The following is a 21,435-nucleotide window of genomic DNA, read 5'->3' as shown; positions in this document are numbered from 1 at the left end:
AATAAGAAACTGTGGTTACCACTTTGAAATACTTAAATATTCTTACCATGTTTGTGTTACTACTTTTTTTATTAATATGTTTCTGAAATGTCAATGGGGCCGGTTAAGGACCCTCTCATCCTTGGTTCCCCAGAAAGTAGAGCGCAAACCAGTCTTAGTGCTCCTGCTTTAATAGGTGATGTAACCCCAGGAAGGTAGAAGGGAGGGACCCCAGAAAAAGCCAGGAAGGGAGAGAGCCAGGGTCCACAGGTGCTATCACACTGACCAGTAAGCATGGTGGAATGTTCAGTCCCACAGAACATTCTCTGCAAAGCTACATAGTCCACATCTCAGGATAACGTGTCCACGGCAGAAAGGGGGAAGGATTTATCACTGAGTCCAGCCTCCCTCCTTCAGGGCTATGAGTGTACATCTGGTGCTGAGCCAGGCCACTGGGCTGCTTGGACCAGGAGCCCCTAGGATGGAGGCTGGGAGGTACTGTGAGGGTACAAAGGTGATCAGGGCCTCGAAGGCCTGGTTGTAGGATCAGGAGCAAGAAGCGGACGGGTCAGGAGGATGAGACGCAGCACAGAGGGGTCTAATGTGTGGATCTTCTTTCACTGTCTTGTTTTTTTTTTTGACCAAGCCAAGGCTTACAGGATCTTACTTCAAGGACCAGGGATCTGTATTAGCTTCTGAAGGCCATCTTAACAAATGATCACAAACAGGGTCACTTACACTCCATAGGAAGCCTGCAGGGTTGTCCCGTCTGGGATCCCCAGGGACAGCCGGTCTCCGACCCTCCTCCTGACTCCCGGTGTTTGCTAGCAGCCCTGGCTGTTCCTCATCTGCAGGCGAGGAATTTTAGCCCCTGGTCTGTCTGCTCACGGCGGCCTTTTCCTGTCTCTGTGTGTGTGTCTGTCTCTGCCTCTCTTCTCCTCTTGTGAGGATACCAGTCATATTGGATTAAGGCTTACCCTGTTCCAGAATGACCTCATCTGAATTTGACTAACTACATCTGCCTTGACCCTGTTTGTAAATAAGGTCACCTTCTGAGGTTCTGAGAAGGACATGAAATTGGGGGGCGGGGAGCCACTATTCAACACAGTTCAATATGCTTATGTATTTTTAAAACTAAGCAACATTACTTAAAAACTGAAATTAAAAGAATGTTATCAAAATCTGCATTCATGCTCAGACGTGTCCGACTCTTTTCGACCCGATGAACCAGGCTCCTCTGTCCATGGGATTTCCCAGGCAAGAACGCTGGAGTGGGTTGCCATGCCTTTCTCCAGGGGATCTTCCTGACCCAGGGATCAGACCTGCATCTCCCGCATTGCAATTGGGCTCCTTACCACTGAGCCACCTGGGAAGCCCGTTACTCAAACACTCATCTCCCAGAAAGAAATTTGTGTTGGATGTGAGGATGACTTATCTGCTTTGCTGTCACCACACTGCTCACCTGGACCTCTTTCATCTGTTTGAATGGACACAAACTCCCTTTCTCTTTATCACCCACGTATAACCCCCGTTGTCAAAGGTCTACGGATGGCTTTGTTGTGGTTCATTCACTAAGTCCCCTACTAATTTCTGCCAATATTTTGTTTCTAATGTCTCAGACAAAAAGTAGTTTACTTAATGGAGTTGGAAAAATAGTTCAGAAAAAAGTCCTAGAAGCAGTAACCCAGACTGGTGTTTCTCAAAGTGTGGCCTCTAGACTGGCAGCAGCGGCATCCCGGAACGGGCAACAGTGCAGGTTCAGAAGCACCAAAACCCAGTGAGCTGGACAATCTAGCAGAACAAGCCCTCCAGGGAACTGCGGTGCCCGCGCAGGTCAGACACGCATCGGCCCGGACCAGCCACATACTACATACGGCACGGCAGGACCGCGCCTAAGGCTGGAGAACTCTTCATTTTACAATTTGACTTCTTTCCATCCAATATGAAAACCATTTGCAACATGATATGTTTCTGCTAGAGCAAAAAGTTCTCAGCAGAAAGTTTTCCAGTTTTTGGTTTCAGGACAATTTGCCCGGTTGAAAATTACTGAGTTCCCGAGGTGATTTGTTTATGTAAGTTATATTTACCAACATTGGAAATTAAAATTGAGAAAAATTTAATTCCTTAGCTTATTAACTCATTTTAAAGGAACAATAATAAATCCCTGGCGTGTTAATTTAAATAACACTTTTTATGAAAAATAACATTTTCCGAAACAAGAAAACCTTGAGTTAGGATGGCATTGTTTTACAGTTTTGTAAATCTTTTTGCTCTCTGGTTTAATAGAAGACAGCTGGGTCCTGATATCTGCATTCAATCTACTGCAGAATGATGTTTGGGGTTGAATTGTAGGAAGAAAATCTGGCCTCACACAGAATATAGTTAGAAAACAGAGGACCTCACAGACCCTAAAAGGGTCTCCAGGACCCCAGGGATCCTCTGACCACACACTGAGAACGGCTGTGCTCCAGAGGGTACATCTTAATAAAAATGGGGCAATGGTGGGAGACCAGCTTTGTATTAATAACTGCTTACAATTCAGTCATTTTCATGATACCTCAGTTGGAGGTTGAAAAATTCTCCATTTGTCAATTCTTCCCCATTTCCAGCACAGCATAAAATATGCATAAACAATAAAATTAAATAAAGGGCTAAATTTATCATTTAAAATATAGTTGTTGGTATTTAATGGAGAAACTATATCTGATCATTTCCCTGAGAATTGAAAGCATGAATAAATGTGTACCAAATTTTTTCTCCGATCTGTAAACTGGCAGATGAGACAAAATTCAAACATAAACCGATTCACAACATTTTTAAAATACATGACTCAAATAATAAAAGTAATAAAATTATAAGACTAGACAGGATAAAGATCAAAAAGGCAATTTCTTCAGCAGATAAGGAAACTACTTCACCAAGGCACAATACTTGACCAGTTGAATTTAAAAATTAACTGAAACTCAGCTTATTTAAAAACAGTTTGCTTAATAGGGACTTCCTTGGCAGTCCAGTGGTTAGGACTTGAACATTTCACCACGGAGGGCTTGGATTCAATCCCTGGTTGGGGAACTAGGATCCCACAAGCCACATAGCCAAATATATATATATATATATATATATATATATATATATATAATTTCACTGCATAAAGGCTGAATTGCATAAAGGCTAGAGCCGATGGAGAAAATCTTAGAGAGTTTTATGAGATGTTATGAGATTAATTTTGAACTCAATAAAAACAATAGCTGACATTTAGTGGTGCCAGGAATCTTACATAGGGCATATTATTCAATTTTCATAAGAGAGAAAGTAATATAAGTCTTGGTCAGTTCAGGCTGCTTTAACAAAGTACCATAGTTGTTGTTGGTGTTCAGTAGCTAAGTCATGTCCGACTCTTTGTGACCCCATGGACTGTAGCATGCCAGACTCCTCTGTCTCACTATCTCCCAGAGTTTGCTCAAATTCATGTCCATTGAGTTGCTGATGCTATCTAACCATCTTATCCTCTGTCGGCCCCTTCTCCTCCTGCCTTCAATCTTTCCCAGAATCAAGGTCTTTTCCAGTGAGTCTGCTCTTCACATCAAGTGTCCAAAGTATTGGAGCTTCAGCTTCAGCATCGGTCCTTCCAGTGAATATTCAGGGTCGATTTCCTTTAGGATGGACTGATTCAATCTCCTTGATTGCTCTCAAGAGTCCTCTCCAGCACCACAATTTAAAGCATCAATTATTTGGCTTCTTTATGGTCCAACTCTCACATGCAGACATGACTACTGGAAAACCCATGGCTTTGACTAGACAGACCTTGTCAGCCAAGTGATGTTTCTACTTTTTAATATGCTGTGCCAGACTGATTAGTACCATAGACTAATTAGCTTAGCTGGTTCTGGAAGCTGAAAGTCTGAGATCAGGGGCCAGCATGGTCCAGTCCTTAGGAGGGCCTCTCCCAGGTTATGAGTGGTAGTGGTATCCTCACAGGACAGAAAGAGAGAGAGAGCTCCCTGGAAGTCCCTTTTGTAATCCCATTCATCAGGGTTCCACCCTCAGGATCTAATCACCTCCCAAGGGCCCCACTTCCTAACACTACCACGTTAAGGTAAGGATTTCAACACACGAATCTGGGGGGTGGGGACACAAACATTCAGTCCATAAGAATATAGAGATATATTTACCCCATTTTTCTAATCAGAGAAATAAAGGTAAATGAGTTTAAGCAACTTTGCCACAGTCACAGAGCCCGAAAGTGAGGGAGACATGTCCCTCTGACTTCCAGATCCATACTGCGGACAGCACTGCCTCTCAACAAAGTGTATGCTCAGTTTCACGTTTCTAAAGCTGTTTACTTGATGTATTTCTTTGGCTGGGCCAGGTCTTGGTTCTGGCGCCCAGGATCTTTCAGTTCTGGCATGCAGGGTCCAGTTCCCTGGCCAGAGACCGAACCTGGGCCCCTGCTTTGGGGCTTCTCACTGTGGTGGCTTCTCTCGTTGCAGAGCACGGCCTCTAGGTGCGCAGGCTCAGCAGTCACGGCTCCCGGGCTTAGTTGCCAGGGAGGTCCCACCTGGGGAGCTTAAAAAAATGCCAATGGCTGGAGCTCACCTCTAGAGATTCCAATATAACCAATCCTGGGTGAGGCTCATGCATTTTCTTAAAAAGACTGGTTTATGTACCTGACTGTCGTAGGGTCTTAGTTACGGCACACAGGATCTTTCCTTATGGCTCTTGGGTTTTCTCTAGCTGCAGTGATCCGGCTCCAGGGTTTATTTGCCTGGAGGCTGGCTTTCCACGTGGCTCAGGGGTAAAGAATCCACCTGCCAGTGCAGGAGATGCAGGAGACACAGGTTCGATCCCTGGGTTGGGAAGATCCCCTGGAAGAGTCCCCAGATGCTTGTCTAAGTATCTGGGAAATCCTCAAGACAGAGAAACCTGGCGGGCTACAATGCATGGGGATGTAAAAAGCCTGTTCATGGCTGAGCGCATGTCCATACACCCACATGTGGGATCTTACTTCCCTGACCAGGGATTAAACCTGCGTCTTCAACATTGGAAGGCAGAGTCTTAACCCCGGGACTACCAGGGAAGTCCCTCATGCATTTTTTCAATAAGATCTACCCCCATGCCATCTGGTATGCCGCCTACTGAGAACCTAGGTAACCAGAAATGCCAGTCCAGTCACAAACAGAGGTCGGGAACACAGGATGTATTGGTTTGGGAGAAAACAGCCCTTCTGGGTTCAGTGAGTCAAAGGAGTGGTGGCATTTAGAGGTAGGAGAGCCCAGGCAATGTTGCAATTGCAGGCTGGGAGTGGTTGAGAAGGTTAAATTAGACCGTAGATTCAAGAATTCACTGGGTAGAGGTGCCAATTGAAAACGGCTGCCCTGGATATTGTTTGAAAGTAGGTTGGGCATTTGGCAAACAGTAAGAAGGCTGAGCGCCGAAGAATTGATGCTTTTGAACTGTGGTGTTGGAGAAGACTCTTGAGAGTCCCTTGGACTCCAAGGAGATCCAACCAGTCCATTCTGAAGGAGATCAGCCCTGGGATTTATTTGGAAGGAATGATGCTAAAGCTGACCCTCCAGTACTTTGGCCACCTCATGCGAAGAGTTGACTCATTGGGAAAGACTCTGATGCTGGGAGGGATTGGGGGCAGGAGGAGAAGGGAACAACAGAGGGTGAGATGGCTGGATGGCATCACGGACTCGATGGACGTGAGTCTGAGTGAACTCCGGGAGTTGGTGATGGACAGGGAGGCCTGGCGTGCTGCGATTCCTGGGGTCGCAAAGAGTCGGACACGACTGAGCAATTGAACTGAACTGACTGAACTGAAGTAAGTTACAGAATTGTCCTGGGAGACAGAGAGAGACAGAGACGGGCCAGTGCTGGAGCCTGAGGGACTCGGTGTGGTGTGGTGGGACTCGAGAAAGCAGCCTGTTGCCATGCTCAGCACTTGGGCAAGCTCTCTCCCCCCATTGTTTCTTTTTCTCCTTTTGAGGATTTGTATGTTAGGAAAAGAAGAAAGTGCTGAGTTAACACACTTAGATAATTAAATTCCCAGCTGACCCACTTTGGCCTCTATCCTGGATTGGCTTTCCCCAACATTACACCATCCTTTGGAAAAGAGGAGACAACTCTTCGCTATAGGTATGGAGTTGACTGAAGAGAGTGCCAGGTGCACTGGCCAGGGTAGGCTGGAATTCAGCTGAAACCAATTAACCTCTCAGATGGCCAGCAGGAAGAAATCCAGCAAGTCCCAGAGCTTGGTCATGGAGACCAGAATTCACTTCTGTTTGGGAAAACGCTGGCCTGTAGGCCTTTGGTTAGCTGCACAGTCCCGGCACCGATCTGGGTGGCCTCTCCGGTCCTCTTCTGGTACTTCTGTGGCTGTGTTGGAAGGCGTGGCCAGAGGTGTGGCCCCAGGCCCACGCTGACATGACTTTTATACAATGACGTCTTCAGGAGCAAATACCTTTATTGATTTTCTGGCAGAGGAGTTCCTGAGGGGAGCAGGTTCCGGAGGGGTGCAGAATCGTCAGCCATGGAGAAGGAGGGCTACTTGCCACCTCTTCACCCTCCAAGGAGGCAAAGGAGCAACTTTGGTACCTCGGGGTCGTAAGAGCCACCTCTGTCTATGCAATAATTGTGAGCGAAGATGGTCATGGCTAAAAAGAAACAGACACAAAAAACCCATACACTTAAATAGATCGGTTTTGCCAAGGGCTGACCTGGATGCAGCCGTGAAAAGCACCCTGAAGAATGTCAGGATCCCATCCATGTGTCGTCCAAAGGCACACATATGCCCCAGTTCTCTGGGACGCAGGTAACAGGGCTGAGATTTCCATGGTGGCTCATACTAACACAGATTAGCTCAACTGGATTAAATTTGTTTTAAGATTTAAAAACATTATGATCTTGTTTTAGCATCCCCACCCTTACCTCAGCCCTGAGAAGTTGGTAGGGCCGGTCCTGGTGGAACCTCAGCCTTTTGAAGAGGAAACCCAGGTGTGGGAAGTGCTGAGTGATTAGCCCAAGGTCACACAGCTAGTTATAGCCAAGTCGGAACTGGAGGACAGGTTCCTGGGATCTCAGCGATGAGCCATTGTCACCTACTTGCTTGTTCAACACCATCATCTATTAATTAACTGATGAGCCGACTTGGAGCAGATTCTCTTTCCTACCCAGTCAGAGCCTATTTTGAATGAACCAATTTAAGAGAGCCCTGGCTTGCTGAATCCTTATATTAATTGTCTAACCTAAGTTTTGAAATATTTGGTATATTTGCTATTAACCTTGCTCAGTAAATGTCCTGCATTGTGACTGGAACACTAAAAAAGTCCTCTAACCCTTTTACTCACCAGAACGGGCACAGCTGTAGTAAACAGAGCCTTTTCCTTGCTGCCCAAGGGTGTCAGACTTCTGCTTTGCTGGGGGGTGGGGGGCAGGGTCCCCTGCGTCATGAATCCCCCAGCTGATGCCAGTGAACATCAACAAGTCAATGAATAAACACTATAAATACAGACTGGTTTAAACGCTTTGTTAAAAGTGCTCTGACAAAGAATAAAAGGCGGCTTATTTTCCCCAGAGAGGACTGGGTGTAATTTCTTCAGAAAAGAAGGTGATGAAGAGATGATTAAGGTGCAGACTCGGAGGTCGCAGAAGGAGATGGGCGAGTGTCTCAACAGGCCATTTCCATCAGCGTTGGCTGCCGTACTGTAGACTGGTTGGCCTAAACAACGTTCATTTTCTCACAGCTGCAGAGTCTGGGAAATCCAGAATCAAGGTGCCCACCGACTTGGTTTCTGGTTTTCTGGCTCCTGGCTTTCCAAAGGCTGCCTCCTTGCTGTGTCCTCACAGGGCAGGAAGAGCGGGAGCTCTCAGGTGTCTCTTCTCCGAAGGACACTAATCCTGTGGGATCAGGGTTCTACCCTATGACCTCATTTTCCTTAGTTACCTCCTGAAGGCCCTGTCTCAAGATGCATCACACTGGAGACTAGGGCTTCAGCTTATGGATTGGAGTAGATATAGGTCAGTCCATGCATGGGCTTGCCAGCTGGGTCAGTGGTAGAAAGTCTGCTTGCAATGCAGGAGACCAGGTTCAATCCCCGAGTCGGGAAGATTCCCAGGAGAGGGAAATGGCGACCCAGTCCAGAACTCTTGCCTGGGAAATCCCATGGACAGAGGAGCCTGAGGTGCTACAGTCCATGGGGTCACAGAGTCAGGCACGGCCGAGCGACTGGGCGCTGAGCGCAGCTTAGTCATTTAAGCATCAGCTAAGCTTTCTGTGCCTCAGGGCCGCAGCAACGTATCAATCCTACGAGGCCTACATAACAAGAAGCACAGTAGACAAGAGAGTTAGAGCGGACCCAGTGCCATTTGCTTAAGCTGACTGATCTCCTCTGAGTTTATGCTACCTGATATGGGTGCCAGGCGGTTTTTTTCTTTTTTTTAATTTTTAAAGCTTTGCTTTAATCCAGCTAAGCAATTTAATATTGAAACAAGGAAGAGATTGTCCCTTGCACATGCAGGCTTTTTTCCTACTGAGGCCAAATATGGTGATATTATTTATTCATTATATGTACCCTTACCTTTTCCAAAAGGGACCGGAGCCTGCTACAGAACAAAATGGAGAATTCTTTGGCTCAAATTCAAAATTCTTTCACTGCAGGAAAGGCCAAATCAGGCTGGAGTTTGTCTTGTTGTTTATCGTTGCTCTACCTGTCCTTGTTTTTGCTTTCACCTTCTTGAGGCTCCACGGCATCTTTCATTACAGACAACACAAGAGATGAGCCGGGACCCAGGGTGCTACAGTGCGTTGTCACGTAGCTGTGAGTTCTTCCAGCACAGCTGCTGGTGGGTGGTACACAGGTACTTTCTAGGAGATCCCCAAGTAGGCAGGTTGCAGTTCCTATACATTAGACTAAAGGAGGTATGGAGGAGATCTTTGCGGGTATGCAACAGGTCTGCTGCTGTCTCACCTTCCTCAGTTCTAATAATCCCTGGGTTGGAAAGCCCTATCTAGAGGTTAGGCCTGGAGATGGTTCTCTTCCACACCACAGGATTTAAATGGAGCCAACTGGTCAAAAGCTTCTAAAAACACAGCTAAGAACTCCGAGCAGACATTTCCTTCCTTCTGCTTTTTGGCCGCGCCCCTCTCTAGTCACGGACCCAAACAGCCTCACTTCCATCCTTCTGATTCAAGGATAACCGCCCAAGTGTCTCAGTGAACACTGCCAACTTCTCCAGCCACCCTGACCTTCTGCTACAGTCTGCATTGTGTCACCCCAAAAGTCATGTCCAAGCCCTAATCTCCAGGGCCCCCAAAGTGATGGGTTTTGGAGACAGGTCTTTGAGGGGATAATGAAGTCATTAGTGTTAGTCACTCAGTCGTGTCCAGCTCTGCGACTCCATGGACTGTAGCCCGTCAGGCCCGATCATTCATGAGGTTCTCCAGGCAAGAATACTGGAGTGGGTACTCCCTTCTCCTGGTATCTTCCAAACCCAGGGATGGAATCTGAGTCTCCTGCATTGCAAGCAGATTCTTTACCATCTGAGCCACCAGGGAAGCCCCGTTAACATGGGTCCTAATCCAAACTGGGTTGGGTTTGTATCTCACATGGGTCAGCAGTGGCCTGCCACAGGGCCAGGGGCTCTGGGTGTGGCATAAGCCCTCTTGGAGGAGGTCACCATTAACCCCACCACAGAGCTGCCAGAACTTATACAGGACTGGGAAATAGACTCCTGGAGGGCACAAACAGAACCTTGTGTACCAGGACCCAGGAGAAAGAGCAGTGACCCCACAAGAGACTGACCCAGACTTGCCTGGGAGTGTCCAGGAGTCTCCAGTCGAGGCTGGTGGGTGCTGGTGGCCTGCTGCAGGGTCAGGGGCACTGAGTGCAGCAGTGCATCATGGGACCTTCTGAAGGAGTTGCCATTATCTTCACTACCTCTGAGGCTTCCCTGGTGGCTCAAAATTGCCTCCACCATAGTTTGGCCTCAGGTCAAACAACAGGGAGGGAACACATCCTTCAAGAGAAAACCGGATTAAAGATTTACTGAGCATGGCCCTCCCCATCAGAACAAGAACCAAGTTTTTCTAAGAAAATGCACTGGTCATAGCAAACACCATCTTCCAAAAACACAAGAGAAGATTCTACACATGAACATTACCAGATGGTCAATACCGAAACCAGACTGATTATATTCTTTGCAGCCAAAGATGGAGAAGCTCTATACAGTCAGCAAAAACCAGACCAGGAGTGGACTGTGGCTCAGATCATGAACTCCTTATTGCCAAATTAGGACTTAAATTGAAGAAAGTAGGGAAAACCACTAGACCATTCAGTTATGACTTAAATCAAAACCCTTATGATTATACAGTGGAAGTGACAAATAGATTCAAGGGATTAGATCTGATAGAGTGCCTGAAGAACTATGGATGGAGATTCATGACATTGAACAGGAGGCAGGGATCAAGACCATCCCCAAGGCAAAGACATGCAAAGGCAAAATGGTTGTCTGAGGAGGCCTTACAAATAGCTGTGAAAAGAAGAGAAGTGAAAGCAAAGGAGAAAAGGAAAGGAAATTCAAAACCCACTTGAATGCAGAGTTCCAAAGAATAGCAAGGAGAGGTAAGAAAGCCTTCCTCAGTGATCAGTGCAAAGAAATAGAGGAAAACAATAGAATGGGAAAGGCTAGAGATTGCTTCGCAAAAAATTAGAGATACCAAGGGAACATTTCATGCAAAAAGGGGGCACAGTAAAGGACAAAAATGGTATGGACCTAACAGAAGCAGAAGATATTAAGAGGTGGCAAGAATACACAGAAGAACTGTACAAAAAGATCTTCATGACCCAGATAACCGTGATGGTGTGATCACTCACCTAGAGCCAGACATCCTGGAATGTGAAGTCAAGTGGGCCTTAGGAAGCATCACTATGAACAAAGCTAGTGGAGATGATAGAATTCTAGTTGAGCTGTTTCAAATCCTAAAAGATGATGCTGTGAAAGTGCTGCACTCAATATGCCAGCAAATTTGGAAAACTCAGCAGTGGCCACAGGACTGGAAAAGGTCAGTTTTCATTCCAATCCCAGAGAAAGGCAATGCCAAAGAATGCTCAAACTACCGCACAATTGCACTCATCTCACACGCTAGCAACAGTATGCTCAAAATCCTTCAAGCCAAACTTCAACAGTACGTGAACCGTGAACTTCCATATGTTCAAGCTATATTTAGAAAAGGCAGAGGAACCAGAGATCAAATTGCCAACATCTGCTGGATCATGGAAAAAGCAAGAGAGTTCCAGAAAAACATCGATTTCTGCTTTATTGACTATGCCAAAGCCTTTGACTGTGTGGATCACACCAAACTGTGGAAAATTCTTCAAGATATGGGAATACCAGACCACCTGACCTGCCTCCTGAGAAATCTGTGTGCAGGTCAAGAAGCAACAGTTAGAACCAGACATGGAGCTACAGACTAGTTCCAAATCGGGAAAGGAGTAAGTCAAGGCTGTGCATTGTCACCCTGCTTATTTAACTTCTATGCAGAGTACACCACGAGAAACACTGGGCTGGAAGAAGCACAAGCTGGAATCAAGATTGCAGGGAGAAATATCAATAACCTCAGACAGGCAGATGACACCACCCTTATGGCAGAAAGTGAAGAGGAACTAAAGAGCCTCTTGATGAAAGTGAAAGAGGAGAGCGAAAAAGTTGGCCTAAAACTCAACATTCAGAAAACGAAGATCATGGCATCTGGTCCCATCACTTCATGGCAAGTAGATGGGGAAACAGTGACAGACTTTGTTTTGGGGGGCTCCAAAATCACTGCAGATGGTGACTGCAGCCATGAAATTAAAAGATGCTTGCTCCTTGGAAGAAAAGCTATGATCAAACTAGACAGCGTATTAAAAAACAGAGACATTACTTTGCCAACGAAGGTCCATCTAGTCAAAGCTATGGTGTTTCCAGTAGTCATGTATGGATGTGAGAGTTTGACTGTGAAGAAACCTGAGCATCAAAGAATTGATGCTTTTGAACTGTGGTGTTGGAGAGGACTCTTGAGAGTCCCTTGGACCGCAAGGAGATCCAAACAATCCATCCTAAAGGAAATCAGTCCTGAATAGTCATTGCAAGGACTGATGCTAAAGCTGAAACTCCAATCCTTTGGCCACTGTATGTGAAGAACTGACTCACTGGAAAAGCCCCTGATGCTGGGAAAGATTGAAAGCAGGAGGAGAAGGGGCCGATCACCTACTGGATGGACATAAGTCTGAGAAAGCTCTGGGAGTTGGTGAGGGACAGGGAAGCCTGGCATGCTGCAGTCCATGGGGTCACTCAGAGTGGGACTGGACTGACTGAACTGAACTGAATCCAATCTGAGTGGTGTCCTTATAAGAAGAGATTCAGACAGATACAGAGGAACAGCCATAGGTGGACACATCAAAAAGGTTGTCCCCCACAAGTCCATGAGAGAGGCCACAGAGGAAACAAAGCCTGCAATGCCTTGATCCCAGTCTTCTAGCCTACAGAATTCTGAGCAACAAACATCTGCTGTTTATGCCACTCAACTTGTGGTACCTCATTACAGCAACTGTAGCTAGCTGAAATAATTTCTCAGATGCTCTGGATCCCATACGAATCCTTCTTAAAGGACCTGGGGGCCAATAGGCTCTAAGAGCTGCAGTAGGGAGACACATTATATGCCATCCTTCTCTGCTCAGAGCTGGCGTCACAGGTGAGACATCAGTGGATGTGTACTGTAGGTTTCTGCTCCAGCCCTGGGAGGAGATTCCGCTCGGCTATCCATTCTTTCCGGCCCGGTCCCCTGAGATGTCTGGAGAACACTTCTGAAATCTGGAGATGGTAACCTCTGTAAAACCAGGACAACATGTTTCATTTCTTCTATGGAGCTAAAACTCTGTAGGTCCATTTTTCTCAGCTTGATTTTTAACTTTCCCCCCTAGTTGTTATTTTATCTTCTTTTGTTTATATAAGTACTTCATGATCACGAGAAAACTTTTTGGAAATCCAGACCACTACTTGGAGAAGGAAATGGCAACCCGCTCTGGTACCCTTGCCTGGAAAATCCCGTGGACAGAGGTGCCTGGCAGGCTACGGTCCGTGGGATCGCAGAGTCGGACATGGCTGAGCCACCAACACACACAGACCACTGCTATTTTGACAAGTTTTCTTCTAGCCTTTTATTTATTTATTTATCTTAGTTCTACCAGTTTATTGCTACCAACCCATCTCCCTCCGCCCTCACGCACGGGCATTCAGTCATGTAACCCCACGGACGGCAGCCCGCCAGGCTCCTCTGTCCACGGGCTTTTCCAGGCAAGAATACTGGAGTTGGTTGCCATTTCCTTCACCATCTTCTAGCCTTTTAAATACGTAGATAGAATCATATCTATCTATATGTATATATAATTTTATTAATTCACACTTGGCGGTGCCGGGTCCTCGTTGCCACTCAGGCTTTCTCTAGCTGCAGCGGGCGGGGGCTACTCTCTAGCTGCAGCGGGCGGGGCTGCTCGCTAGCTGCAGCGGGCGGGGCTGCTCTCTAGCTGCAGTGGGCGGGGGCTACTCGCTAGCTGCAGCGGGCGGGGCTGCTCTCTAGCTGCAGTGGGCGGGGGCTACTCGCTAGCTGCAGCGGGCGGGGGCTACTCTCTAGCTGCAGCGCATGGGCGTGTCACTGCAGTGGCTTCTCCTGTCTTCGAGCACGAGCACGGGCTCCGGGGCTCGTGGACTTCAGAAGCCGCTGCGCGCGGGCTCGACATTTATGGCTCCCAGACTCCAGCACAGGCCCAACTGTAGTGGAGTTAGTTGTCCCTCGGCAGGTGGAATCTTCCTGGGTCAGGCATTGAACCCATGCCTCCTGCATTGGCAGGTGGATCCTTTACCACCGAGCCACCAGCAAAACCTCATAGAACACCTTAATAAATTAAAAATCTGAAATAGTATTTTAACTCCTAAAAATGTGTGTGTGTGTGTGTTTGGTTTTTTCCTGGCCTCACCTTGAGACTTGCAGGAACTTAGTTCCCCAACCAGGGATTGAACCCAGGCCCTTGGCAGTGAAAGCATGGAGACCTAGCCACTGGACCGCCAGGGACTTTCCCTCAGTATGTTTTTATAGGTAATTTTATTTTTGGCTGTTTCTTCATCTGATACGGCACTGAGCCCTCTTACTAACATTTCACAAATGTTCTGTTATATGGAAGTGTGCATTCTATGTGCTCTCCCCCCAGTGGTGTGTCTGGACTCTACCCGAATGTAACTCTGCTCACGTGGGCTCCTTCGCATTCCCAGCAATCGTCAAACACATAATCCGTCTGGACACAAACTTGGGGCCTCTTCCGGTATGCTGCCGTTATTACTAGACCTGTTGTTGCCTTTGATGATGGTGTTGTTATGGTTGGAAAGGGCAGGCAGTGGCTTTATATGTCCTTAGTGCTACCCATCTTATTTCTCTGTCTCTTCCTTTTACATGTGTTGCCCCAGTCTTGGCTAATTCTCCCTCTTCTCTGCCCTAGAAAAGGAATATTTCTTGCTGAGGTGAGAGGTCTGATGTCGACAGGAAGACACACAGACTGTGACAAGAAAAGCCCCAAGAGAGGGCAAGAAACTCCAATACTTTGGCCACCTGATGCAAAGAACCGACTCATTGGAAAAGACCCTGATGCTGGGGAGAGATTGAAGGCGGGAGGAGAAGGGGAAGACAGAGGAGGAGATGGTTGGATGGCATCACTGACTCGAGGGACATGAGTTTGAGTAAGCTCCGGGAGCTGGTGATGGACAGGGAAGCCTGGCATGCTGCAGTCCATGGGGTCACAGAGAGTCAGACATAACTGAGTGACTGAAGTGAACTGAAGCTACAGGGAACTAGAGTACTCACTTCATGACTGGGTCTTAGAGGGTTCAAGGCAGCTTCAAGAGGACAAGCAAGACGAGGCAGCAAATGGGAAACTAAAATATAATAACGAGGAATTCTCTGGGGTCCAGTGGTTAGGACCCCAAGCTTCCACTGCTGAGGGCCCGGGTTTAATCTCTGATCAGGGAACTAAGATCCTACAAGCCACGTGGCATGGCCAAAAATAAATAATTCAGATAAAACACTTAGAACAATGCCCAGCACACAGTCACTGCTCAGTAATATCAAGGCATTGTTGTCATTATCATTATTCTGTAGCCTTTGGGGGATCCCTTCTTGCACAGACTTTCATAATTGACTACTGTTCCTGGATTCTACCAGCCATTTAGTGAAATTCGTTTGAACCAAGGCAGTGACTTTGCAAGCAGAAAGTACAGCATACACACACACAAAATTATTTCCATTTTTAATTAAAAATTTAACTTGACACGACCCGACGTTTCCTTGTGCCAGGGGCCTGATAAAGGGCATCATGAGATGCAACCTGTTGCTATATATAATTCCACTAACTTTTCATTTCTGAGCTCATTATGTTTACTCAGAGCAAAAACCTAGGATCATCTCTTCTTCTGAAGTTTACCTTCTCCCTGTGATGAAGGCTTTTACAATTTTATATACCTAGAGCAAGCATTCCAAACACTTGTTCCTCCAGTGGTCAGGTAGCTAAACTGATGGCACCAAGTGAAGGGCAGAGCATGTCCGTGTACGTGTGCTAAGTTGCTTCAGTCGCCTTCAACTCTGCGACCCCACGGACTGTAGTCCACCAGGCTCCTCTGTCCATGGGATTCTCCAGGCAAGAACACTGGAGTGGGTTTTCATGCCCTCCTCCACGGGATATTTGCACCCCAGGGATTGAATGTACGTCTCGTACGTCTCCTGCACAGGCAGGTGGGTTCTTTACCACTAGCACCACCCTGGAAGCCCACAGCATGCATACCCCAACTGAGGGGGGAAGCAGCTAGTCAGCCAGAGCACCGTGTAACCAGGCAAGAAAGGAGCCGTATTAGTCTAATTGTCAAGAGAAGCTACAATTCGGTATATTCATCTGAAGACTACCATTAAAAAAAAAAAGCCTTGGGACACTAATTTTAAAATGTCTAAATATCCTGAGAGGCAAGCAAAACACCTCTGCAGACAGGTTTGCAACCTTTAACTCAAGGTGTGTTGGCTCCCGACTCATAGACTCCTTTAACTCTTCTGGTCCGAGATGAATTCCCAACCACAAAGCCTAGGCTGAGCTGACCTGAGGACGTCTTTTTGTTCTTCAGTCGCTCAATCGTGTCCGACTCTTTTTGGCCCCATGGACCACAGCACACCAGGCTCCCCTGTCTTTTACCATCTCCTGGAGCTTGCTCAAACACATGTCCCTTGAGTCGGTGATGCCCATCCAACCATCTCATCCTCTGTTGTCCCCTTCTCCTGCCCTCAACCTTTCCCAGCATCAGGGTCTTTTCCAGTGAGTCAGCTCTTCACATCAGGTGGCCAAAGTACTGGAGCTTCAGCTTCAGCAGCAGTCCTTCCAATGCATATTCAGGGTTGATTTCCTTTAGGATTGACTAATTTGATCTCCTTGCAGTCCAAGGGACTCTCAAGAGTCTTCTCCAGCACCGCAATTCGAAAGCATCAATTGTTCAATCAGCCTTCTTTTTGGTCCAGCCCTCACATCTGTACCTGACTAGAGGATGTCTTTACCCTGTGGGAAAGCCACACACCTTCCTCCCCAATAGAAGAGGTTGCCTACTCTTTCCTTCTGGTCCCAGAAATGCACTCAGACACACCCGACTCTTTGTGACCCCCTGGACTGTAGCCCACCAGACTCCTCTGTCCATGGGATTCTCCAGGCAAGAATACTGGAGTGGGGTGCTATGCCCGACTCCAGGGGATTTTCCCGACCCAGGAATCAAACCAGCATCTCCTGCATTTGCAGGTGGATTCTTTACCCACTGAGCCACATGGGAAACCCAGGAAATGCACTACCAACTGAGAAATAAAGCTGTTCCAAGACGTTTGGGTAGGGAATTATAAAAATCCTCCATTCAGGAGGGAATTACACATGCAGTGTTTAGGCAAAACAGTAACTCCATTTATAAAGGTGATTAATTTTCCCAGTCTATTCTAAAAGGGTTTGCTAGCAAGGGGTACAACAGAAGAAATAATGAAGGCAGAATGTTTCTAATTTTCATATTTGAGGAGAGAAATGGAAGGAGTTAGCTTGCTTATGAAATTAGAATTTTTAAAAATGTGGCACATCTTATTAAAACACTCATTTTAAGAAATGCTGTTTTTAACCCTTTCGTTAAAGGAGTGAAAGAAAGTGAAAGTCACTCAGTCCTGCCGGACTCTTTGTGACCCTGTGGACTATGCAGACCACGGACTTCTCCAGGCCATGGAGTGGGTAGCCTTTCCCTTCTCCGGGAGCTTCCCAGAAATCAAATCCAGGTCTCTCACATTGCAGGCGGATTCTTTACCAGCCGAGCCACAAGGGAAGCCCAAGAATATTGGAGTGGGTAGCCTATCTCTTCTCCAGCGGATCTTCCCGACCCAGGAATCAAACCTGAGTCTCCTGCATTGCGGGCAGATTCTTTACCAACTGAGCTGTCAGGGAAGTCCATGATAGGAGTGAAAATATACCCTAAAGCAGCAAGATGATTGTTTTAATACTGTACTTGTTTAAACTTAAAAATCTCTAATTTTACTTAATGTGACACTTAGTTCTAGTGGCTAAATGCAACATGCAAGTTCTGTGTGTGCTGTGCTGTGCTAAGTTGCTTCAGTCATGTCTAACTCTCTGCGACCCCATGGACTGTTGCCCACTGGGCTGCTCTGTCCATGGGATTTCCCAGGCAAGAATACTGGAGTGGGTTGCCATTTCCTCCTCCATGGGATCTTCCTGATCCAGGGATCAAACCCGAGGCTCCTGTGGCTCCTGCATTACAGGCAGATTCTTCACTGCTGAGCCACAGGGGAAGCCCCAGTTTTGTATAAGGATGTAAATTTCATTCTCATATTTTCAGTGGCGATTTTCAGTAGACTGTCTTGTGATTCATTTGTTGAAGAAAAACACATTGTTTTATTGTCTTCTTAGTGAGTGCTCACTCGGTGGTGTCCGACTCTTTGTGACCCAATGGACGATATAGCCCGCCAAGCCCCTGCCCACGGAATTTTCCTGGAAAAAATATTAGAGTGGGTTGCCTACTCTAGGGGATCTTCCCTGCCCAGGGTTAGAACCCTAGCTGTATGTGTCTCCTGCTTTGGCAGGTGGATTTTTTACCACTGTGCCACTTGCAAAGCCCCTTCTTAGAGAGTATTAACTGTAAAAATGTGACGTGCTAAGTTGCCTCTGACAATAACGAAATCTAAGAGGTCTTTTTATTGTTAGAGTTTTACTTTATCTTATTTTTCATTTAGTCATTCATTACTTATTTCAGCTGTACTGCATGCCTTGCAGGATCCTAGTTCCCCCACCAGGGATGGAACCGGAAGCCCTGCAGTGAAAGCTCCAAGTCCTAACCACTAGACCAGGGAATTTCCAGATTTTAATTTTGTAAAGGTTGGACGTCTTGACCAACCCTTTATTATCTTATATTATAGAATAATAAATATCATATTTCTTCAGCCTTATTAACGATCAAGCTCATGTATGTTGAACTTAAAGGGCATTTTAGTTTTAAGGGTTTTTTTGTTTTTTTGACTTTGTCCTTAGTTTTCTTTCTTGGTGACCATGATACATGTAAAAATGTACATGTGTAATTCTGTACACGGATGATATAGTATATTGTTTTTTTTCCCCAGTGTGTTACTTAATATGTGTTTAATTCATGGCTGAACTTTAAAAGGAAAAAAATTATTTTATTGATGAAATATACACTTGGTAAAGTAATAAAAAGAATGTTCGAGCACGATGCTTCACCTGTAAACACATGCAAATGTTAGCACACGACGCCTGCATATATTCAAGAAATATTTGTTAAAAGAAATATGAATGAAATGTTTTTCCCTTTGTTCCATTTCACAGTAATATTGCAAAGAAAACTTCAAAAACTGCTGTGTCAAAAATTTAAATTTACTGTTCAAATTTAACGTTTTTAATCTACATTTCACCCTTAGCTCACAGTTTGGGAAAGGAGTAGAGGAGTTGGTCTCCGTCAGTTTAAACAAGGCATCACCTTGTTTAGGGGAGAAATTAACCGAATTTAAATGGCCAAGTAAGTAGTAAAAATTAAACAAAGACGTTCTGTCCATTCAATACAAAACTCCTCAGCAAAACTGGCACGAGGAGTATCATGAAGGGACTCAACATATGAGCCTACGTATTGCTTAATTAAGACTGTGCATCAACATCCATTTTGAAGACCTTTAAAAAGACGGATATAGCTCTCTTCTGGATCCGCGTTGAAGAGAAGTGGATTTATGGTCTAAGCAGGAGACACACAGGGGCTTAAATCCTACGTGATGATGTTGGACCCAGTGTATGATCCCCGACCGGGACGAGTGCTGACTTCTACGTGAGGCTTTTATTTCATTGCATTCGCCTGGGAACAGCATAAGCACTACGTCTCCAGGTGACGCGGGGAGCAGCGTCTGGACGACCGACCGACCAGCAGGGCCGGGACGGGGGACAGCGAGCGCGTCCCTGTTATGCCCGCCGGGACACAAAGCGCCGTCCTCGGCCTGCCGCCCAGTCAGCCCGCGGCTCGTGTTGCCCGCGGCGCAGCGAGAGGAACCCGGTTTCCCTCCCGGTGGACACCGGTGAGCGGGGACGAAAGGCCGCGAGGCTCAGGGCGGCGGCGCCAGGCCTGCTCCGCGCGCGCCCCGTCGGGGCCGGGCGGGGTCCCCACAGACTCCCGCAGTCGCCCGCAGCCGCCCGCGGGACCCGGCGGCGGCGGCGTCTCTGGAAGCGGTGCGCGCGGGATCCCTCCGCCGCCCGCGGGTCCTTCCGCGCCAAGTAGTGCGCGGCCGGCCGGCTTCCGCAAACGCGGGCCCCGCCAGGACGCGTCCACAGGTCCCTCGGTCGGGCGCCGTGAGGGCGGCGGGGCTGAGGCATAAGGCGGGGCGGGGTTCTCAACTCGGCGCGCCCGCTCGGGAGACACACGTTTCCAACCGAGGAGCCGCGGCGGTGGGCCCGGCTCTTCAGGGAGCGACCACGCGGACAGGCGCCTGGGAGCGGCGGGAGGCCGAGGAGCCGGGGAGGCAGGTGTCCCGGCCGGCCGCCCCGCCCCCACCGCCGGCCGGAAGAGGAAGCAGCCTGGCCGGGCCCCGCGGGGCCACCCGCCGGGCCTCGCGGGGCGGCGCGGGGGCGGGGGAGGATGCCCTGGCTCGGGGAGGCGCGTGACCTAGTTCGTCCCCGAGTGGATTTGACAGGTTGTCAGCCTGGCTCCCCGCCCCCACCGCCTTCCGGGTCCCTCTCCCTCCCCCCCCTCCTCCCCCGCAGGCTCCCCCGGCCCCCCCGCTGGCGCTTGGCCGGGCGGCCGCCGGCGCGCCGCGGCTCAGCCGCCCATTGGTCCTCTCGCCCCCCCTACCCCGCGAGCGCCCCGCCTTCGCCCCTGGCTCGGATTCCCATTCGCCCAGGGCCCCGCCCCCGCCTCTACTCCCTCCCCATTGGCCCTCAAGCGGCACCGGCGCCCCGCCCCCACGCCGAGTCGCCCTCCCATTGGCTCCACACCGGCGGTCCCGCCCCGTTCAGCTCCGGTTCGCCCTTCCATTGGCCTCGGGCCCGTCGCCCCGCCCCCTCTGCGGCAGCCTCCCTCCCCCCACCCGAGACTTTCGCGGAGCCGAGCCGGGGAAGGCCCCTCGGCTCGCGGCTCCTGCGGGCGTCCTCAGTCGCCACTGTCTCTCCCTCCCCCTTTCCGCTCCTGTCCCTCGCCTCTTCTCCACTCCCAATATCTAACGTCTCCACTATGTCTTTCTCCCCGCCTCGCTTCCGTCGTCCGGGAGCCCGAGCCGGGAGCACCCCACCCTCCTGCCCCGCCTACCCTGGGGCTCCGCGTCCAGCGCTGCCCGCGCGCTCGCCTCCTGCGCCTTTCGTCCTTTGCGTCACTTTGCATTTTTCCTTTCTTTCCTGAAATCTCTTGCCACTCCAGGTTTCCTCCCCGGGTCCAGTCCGTCAGGTCTTCACCGCGCCCCCTTTCTCCGCCCCACGCCTTCATCCCCTCGTCCCCTCCCCGGTTTCACCGCCCTCCCACCCTGCCTTCCCCTGAACTCAACGTAAAGGGGGAGAGGCAGGGATAAACAGAGAAATATCAGCGTTGAGATGGTTATTGCTTTGCGTCTTTGAAACAGAAAATGAACTGAAACGCCCAAATCCACCCAGCCCTGGGATCGAGATTGAGTTCTTAAAGGACCATGTGAGACCAGAATGACAAACTTGATTACCAGCAACATAACCAGTTACTTTTCCTTGAGGAATCTACTGTTAATATCGGTTGTTTATGCAATACGGTTATCTGACAGTTTAAGGGGTGTGTGTGTGTGTGTAATTTGTGCCACTTTTCCTAAGTGTCTGCTTTGTCTGTAAGGATGAATTGTCTGAA

General features: G+C 48.3%; 1 long non-coding RNA gene across 1 annotated transcript; it reads right to left on the bottom strand.

Moving 5' to 3' along the window:
- Positions 1-3,161: 3,161 nt before the first annotated feature.
- LOC132659779 (uncharacterized) lies at positions 3,162-21,033 on the bottom strand. Its single transcript, XR_009600579.1, has 2 exons — positions 20,878-21,033; positions 3,162-6,635 (listed from the first exon to the last, which is right to left on the bottom strand). It is a non-coding gene; the product is annotated as an uncharacterized LOC132659779 (long non-coding RNA).
- Between the last annotated feature and the right edge of the window lie 402 nt (positions 21,034-21,435).

This window comes from Ovis aries, chromosome 4 (genome assembly GCF_016772045.2).
Source record: "Ovis aries strain OAR_USU_Benz2616 breed Rambouillet chromosome 4, ARS-UI_Ramb_v3.0, whole genome shotgun sequence".
NCBI lineage: Eukaryota > Metazoa > Chordata > Mammalia > Artiodactyla > Bovidae > Ovis > Ovis aries.
Note: the sequence above shows the minus strand (reverse complement) of the source record. Positions and strands in the feature narration are given on the sequence as shown.